The sequence below is a fragment of the Rutidosis leptorrhynchoides genome, chromosome 10 (assembly GCF_046630445.1).
Source record: "Rutidosis leptorrhynchoides isolate AG116_Rl617_1_P2 chromosome 10, CSIRO_AGI_Rlap_v1, whole genome shotgun sequence".
In the NCBI taxonomy this organism is placed as follows: domain Eukaryota; kingdom Viridiplantae; phylum Streptophyta; class Magnoliopsida; order Asterales; family Asteraceae; genus Rutidosis; species Rutidosis leptorrhynchoides.
The window spans coordinates 63,764,607-63,771,884 of NC_092342.1; the positions used below are offsets into that span (position 1 = coordinate 63,764,607).

A 7,278-nucleotide genomic window follows, 5' to 3' on the forward strand; every position below is an offset into this window, starting at 1 on the left:
ATTATTCGGGTTGGGTAATTGATTATTCAAACTGATCAAGTGGGTAAATTAATGTTCATATCTTATTAAAACAGGGTGGATTACATACAAGTGTAATTGGTGTAATTGTTAACAAAGTATTAAAACCTTGGATTACACGCAGTCGATAACCTGGTGTAATTATTAACAAAGTATTAAAACCTTGTTACAGTTCGAATCCCTAATTAGTTGGAATATTTGACTTTGGGAATAAGGTTAATTTGACAAGCATTTTATAATTATGACCGATGGACTATTATGGACAAAAACCAGATAGGTATCAAATAAACCAGGATAAAGGACAATTAACCTGGGTAACAATTAGTTAAAATCAAAACGTCAAACATCATGATTACGGAAGTTTAAATAAGCATAATACTTTTATTTCATATTTCATCGTACCTTTATTTACTGTCATTTTAATTACTGCAATTTACTTTATCGCAATTTAAATTCTGTCATTTATATTAACGTCATTTATCTTTACGCTTTATTTAAGATCGACAAACCGGTCATTAAACGGTAAAACCCCTTTTATAATAATAATAATACTACTATATTACTAATATATATATATATATATATATATATATATATATATATATATATATATATATATATATATATATATATATATATATATATATATATATATATATATATATTTGTACAAATATAATTGTTTAAAAATATAGTGTACGCAATAAGCCGTCTCCCTGTGGAACGAACCGGACTTATTAAAAACTACACTATTCTACGATTAGGTACACTGTCGATAGTGTTGTAGCAAGGTTTAAGTATATCCCATCTATATAAATAAATAAAACTTGTGTAAATTGTATCGTATTTCGTAATAAAAATAATAGTATTTCGTACACCTCCGCTCGCACATCAAGTTTTTGGCGCCGCTGCCGGGGAATCGGCGAAACACTATATTTTTAATCCATATTTGTAAAAATATAATTATATATAAGTTTGAAAAAAAATACAAAAATATATATAAAAAAAGTATATATATCTATTTAAGTGTTTAAATAAAAATAAAATATATTTTATATAATTTATATAAAGTATAAAAGTATTTTTTTTTCAGTTCTTAAAAATATAATTTTAAATATCACTTATATTTTAAATTTTGTAAAAAAAAAAACACAGAAACTGAACCTGTGATTTTTGAGTCTGCACTCAATTTGAACCTGCATTCTCCGCACTCGCGGAGATTTTTGGGCAGTAAGTATCCGCACTCGCGGAGCTGCTCTGACAGCTGCAACATTGTACTTAATAATTACACAATTAGGGTTAATTAATTTATTATTATTACTTAAACTTAATTAGGGTTTTATTTAATAATATATTTTTATATCTAGTTATATTAATTTGTAATTTTAAGTGTTATTATTATAGATTAATAATTTTATATAATATATAATAATAATATAAAAATAATATTTTTATTAAAATTGTAATTTTGCCATTTTTAGTTTCTTTTTATAAATTGTATTTTTTATCGTTTAATTCGTAATTTTTATTGTCGTTCGTATTTAGTTTTAAGTTAGTATTTTGCCATAGTTCTTTCAGTATTTCTAGTTTTTAGGCTTTGCCGTAAAATCCCTTAAGTGCTTTTTCTTTAGATTAAGATTTAGGCGCCTTAGAAATTTACGACATCGCTTATCGCTTTAGTTTTAATAAATTTTAGTGCCTAATTAAGTTATTGCCATTTTGGATATAGATTTCCTTTCAAGTTTTAATACCTTTAGGCGCAACTTTTTAGATTTAATTCTTAGACTTTTAAGTTTCGACGCTCTACTTTCTTATTATTATTTTTCGACCTTTTATTTTTCGACGCACTCTTTTTCTTCCTCTTATTTCTCGACGCTCTAGTTTTTAGGACATAGATTTTATCTTCAAAATTTCGACGAAAAATTATTTTAAGCGGTTAAATTGATAGACATCCAAAATTTTCCGATTCGTAGTAATAGTTGGATTTGTTAGTGGCGAGTTGTGGGCTTCTGATTTAAAGGGTCCTGGCTACCTGCTGCATCTATTGGCTATTCGAAACGTGGGCAAAATCAGAAAAGTCTATTAATTTGATAACTTATATAATTTTTATTTTTATAACTAATAGGATATTCAGTGAATGCACCAAGCAAAACGTTCACCACCTTTCATACGTTCACCACCTGTAACTCGATCAAGACATCTAGCCAATATTGTCGCCGTTGATTTTTCTTTAGAATCGTTATCAAGTCGACCAAGTACTCCAATTCAAATTTTCGATAATCCATTCTTTGAACCCGACCTCACAATTGAGAACCCTGAGGATATTCAAGGACAATTCAGAGATCCTGAACCACTAATCATTCCTCCTGAACCCCAAATCATTCAACCAGAGATTGTCGACGAAGAAACCATTAAATCAGAATCCTCTAGTGATTCAGATTCAACAAACTCAATTATGGAAGTAACGGAACCTCTAAGTATGGAAGACCGAATGAGAGCCACACGCACGGGCCAAGGACACGCCATTATTAAGCCAGACATTAATGCGCCAGATTATGAAATCAAAGGACAAATCCTACACATGGTAACTAATCAATGCCAATATAGTGGTACGCCAAAAGAAGATCCAAACGAACATCTTCGTACCATTAATAGGATCTGTACTCTATTCAAAATCAGAGAAGTTGAGGATGAACAGATCTATCTCATGTTGTTTCCCTGGACTTTAAAGGGAGAAGCCAAAGATTGGTTAGAATCGTTACCTGAAGGGGCGATTGATACATGGGATGTTTTAGTTGAAAAATTTCTTAAAAGATTCTTTCCGGCATCTAAAGCCGTGAGACTTCAAGGAGAAATTGTTACGTTCACGCAAAAGTCAAATGAAACTATATATGAGGCGTGGACAAGATTCAGAAAGTTATTGAGAGGATGTCCTCAGCATGGTTTAGATACTTATCAAATAGTACAAATATTCTTCCAAGGTTGCGACGTTGCTACACGAAAAGACATCGACACAGCAGCTGGTGGTTCCATTATGAAGAAAACTGCTACCGAAGCTCACAAGATTATTGATAACACTGCCTCCCACTCACATGAGTGGCACCAGGAAAAAGATATCTTTCGTTCATCTAAAGCGGCTAGAGCCGATTCTAGCCATGACTTTGATTCCGTTTTCGCAAAAATAGATGCTTTTGAGAGACAAATGGAAAAGATGACTAAAGATATTCACACAATACGAATCAGTTGTGAGCAATGCGGTAGACCACACTTAACGAAAGATTGTCACATTGAACAAACCATGGAACAACGAGAGAATGTTTCCTACATGAACCAAAGGCCGGGAAATAATTATCAACCGCCAAGGCCAAACTTTAATCGAAATCAAAACATTCTTTACAATCCAAATGGACCAAACAATAACTCGTATAACCAACAAGGTCCGAATAACCAACCAACTCAAAACAACACTTTCAATCAACAAAGACCTAGCTTGTATAAACCACCACAACAAACCGAAGAGAAAAAGTCAAATCTGGAAGAAATCGTACAAAAGCTAGTTGAATCTCAAACACAATTTATTGCAACTCAAACCCAAACGAATGAGAGGTTTGATCAGTGATTTAGAACTCAACAAGCTTCCATTTTGAATCTAGAAAAACACGTAGGTACTCTTGCTAGCTTGATGAGTAAGAGGGAACAAGGAAAGCTACCAAGTGATACTGAAGAAAATCCTCGAAATGAGAATGTTAATATGGTATCAACGAATTCTGAAAAACTAGCATAAGAAGATGGGAAGGTTTTCGATGTGAGTAACAATGAAGAAGGTACGCCACCACCACTACCCGAGTATGTAAAGCCAGTGGTGGCACCATACAGACCACCCATCCCGTTTCCAAGAAAAGGAGTTGAGTATGAGCAAGTAATAGGTAATAAAGTTTGTGATGCCTCTGGAAAAAAGAAGAAGAATAAGAAAGTGCAAGAAACAAAAACCATAGAAGTAAACTGGTGAAGACAGTTTCACCAAAACCTCCACCCAGGGTGGGTGATCTGGGTGAATTTATTGTTCCTTGTCTACTTAGTGATTGTGTCATGTATGATGCACTAGCATATTTAGGTGCGAGTGTGAGTGTTATGCCTCTTTCGTTATATAAGAGATTAGGAGTAGGTGAGTTAAGTCCAACGGAAATGAGTGTTCGACTCTTTGATCAAACCATTAGGCACCCAGTTGGAATTGCTGACAACCTACCCATTCAAGTGGGTAATTTAACCTTTCTAGTCGAATTTATTGTTATTGACATAGAAGAGGACTCAAACATTCCTCTAATTTTAGGTCGACCATTCTTAGCGTCCACCGGGGCGTTATTTGATGTACGAGAGGGTAGAATGACACTTAGTGATGGTGAAAAATTGGTCACCTTTGTTTGTCGAAAGACTAAATCTCCACCAACTAAAACCGTTGAACCAACAAAAACGATTGGTAAGAACCTTATTGTTTTACCAACTCCAACGGTAGTGCTTAACAATAATAAAACGCCTAAGTGTGGGAAAGATGAAGTAAAACCTAATGATGACTTGATAACAAAGAACCCCGTTGTTGATACGAAATTAAATGACTCCGTTATTAACAGTTCGAAGAAGAAACTTATTAAACGGGTTCGCGATGCTAGAACCAAAGAGAACTTTAAGTTATGTAACCGGTTAGTATCCAATCTATCGTCTAAAGAAAAAGCGAAACTGATTGAATTTGTGGATATTACACAAGAATCCGACCAATGGCTTAAAGCAAAAGTCACAGATATGCAAGTTGATTATGGTCCAAAAGAAATTGACAATGAAGTTAATCACAATTTCGACACCACAGCTACCTAAGTGTGGGGAGATTCAAATGTTCTAAGAAAAAATGCTGTCTAGAGTTAGTTGTTCTGTTCTTGTGTAGTCCCGAGAATGGAATCCGATTGGTCTCTTCCACTAGCAGACACTAAGAACTAGTTTTCTTCCCCCATTCTGAAATTTTTTTGTAGGTTTTATATGAAATTAATATGCATTTTTAAATTTAAGTTTTGTGTGAATTTAAAAACAAAATTTACTTTATTTCATTAAGTTTAAAAAAATGATTTCTAAAATTCGTCGTAAGTTAAAGACTAGGTCATGGAACCGAAATTGCTTTACCCGAGGCGGGGTGAAAAATTTTGTTATCATTATTTTTAATTTTATTGATCTAAAGTATACCAAAAAAAAATTAAAAAAACCCGAAAATCTTTGCTTTTAAAACACTCGTTTTAAAATGACAAATTTTAATTATTCATTTAAATTGTTTTAATAAATAAAGGTATTATAAATATATATATATATATATATATATATATATATATATATATATATATATATATATATATATATATATATATATATATATATATATATATATATATATATATATATCGGTAGTTTATCTTATGTACAAAACAGGGTAAAACAGCGCATTTTCAAAGACTGACATTAAAGTTCAGCAAAAGCTACTAATTTTGACGACAAGACGCAAAATATCAAATGTGATATAAAATAATATGTTTGCAAACTCGGTATTTTTAATCACTTTTCTACACTAATAACCCTCATAAATTTATAATTATAGTCTGATTTTATGCAAATGAGGGCATTGCATGATCTCAAGTGTGGGGAAGGGTTATAAATTCTCTCGGGTTTACACTTAGTTTAATTGCCAAATTTTGTGAAAATTTGAAAAAAAAAATTTCAACTAAATGAATTCAAAATCATGTTTATACATATTTATGAACGATAAAACTAGGTGATAATACCGAAATTATTGTTACCTCGGAAAGGACATAAATTGAGAAACAACCTAAAACGCTACAATTCATTTAAAATAGAATAAAGGAGAATAAAAAGGCAAAGAAAAGAATAAATAAAAGCTAAGTGTGAGAAGAATTTACCAAGTTCTTTAAAACATATCTCAGATATTTTTGTACAAGATTATTGCAGGTACTTTTGCTTTGGACTAAACTAATCAGTTTTACCCGATTTACTGTAATATATTTGAAAGAAATATGGATCTACACGATGAATCAATTCCATCATTAAAAGGAAGTAAAGTCTTCCAAAAAAGACACGCGCTTCTTGATTTAGGTCAGGAAGTTGTCGTCCAGACCAGTTGTAGAGTCTACGAAAAACCTTGAAAAGTTTTCTCGAAAATCAGCTGGAAATCCACGGACCTCAGCATCAAACAGGGTCGCCATGTGGTCAGACTTATCCTAACCATGATAGGATCTGTCTCGTAAAATAGGGAGGGCGCCATGCAAATTAGCTTGATAAGACTAATGAATCAGACCCCCAGAAAGGATAATCTCCTTAAAGATTAAAAATCAGCTTTTAAGCCTGATATTACTCAATCCTTGAGATTGACCTTAAAGATTGAGAATTACAAACTCATGGAATTCGATGATATCTAAACTCGAACTTGAACGAGAAAATATTTTGATCAAATTAAAACCGATTTGTTTTCTGAAAACCTATTTTCAATGCGTTCATTACCATTGAACGTAAAATCCTGAGAATTCATCAGAATTCATTAGGTCACCTGAACCAAATCGGGTGTCATCCGTAAGAACGGTGGTTGCATAGCATGGTCGAAGACAGGACCTTGTGCCAGACCATAAGTTTTGAGCTAAAATTTTAAAATATGAAACCCACAAAACCACAAAAAACATTTTGCAAACGCCGGTGAAAGGTTATTCCGGAAAACTTATCTAGGGTAAAAGCTAGAATGAATTTTCAAAAGATAAAATGTTTTCATAAAGATCCAATTTCCTTAAAGGATCTAAAATTTTATAGTCATGTGGGACTGTAAACCACATTGTTACTATCATTGTTTATACCGCCGTATCAAAATCACTGATGTATAAAGTGTGAGAATAAAAAAGTGATTCGAGTGAAATGTGATTTAATTTCAAGTTCTGTATTGCTTGAGGACAAGCAACGTTCAAGTGTGGGGATATTTGATAATGCTAAAAAGGAACATATATTTCATAACAATATCCTTCCAATATGTAAAGCTTTTAGTTACTATTGTTCTATTTTTATGAAATAATCGTTTAAATAAATAAGTGCGAAGACAAAAGAAGAAAATGAAGATTTGAAGACGCAAACGTCCAAAAAGCTCAAATGTACAAGATACAATCCAAGTGGTTCAATTTATTGATGATCAACGTCTAAATATTGATAAAAGTACAAGTCGCGGAA

General features: G+C 32.2%; 1 non-coding gene across 1 annotated transcript; it reads right to left on the bottom strand.

Annotated features, from left to right (window-relative positions):
* Window positions 1–2,857: 2,857 nt before the first annotated feature.
* LOC139874088 (small nucleolar RNA R71) lies at window positions 2,858–2,964 on the bottom strand. The gene has a single exon (XR_011767792.1). It is a non-coding gene; the product is annotated as a small nucleolar RNA R71 (small nucleolar RNA).
* Window positions 2,965–7,278: the final 4,314 nt, after the last annotated feature.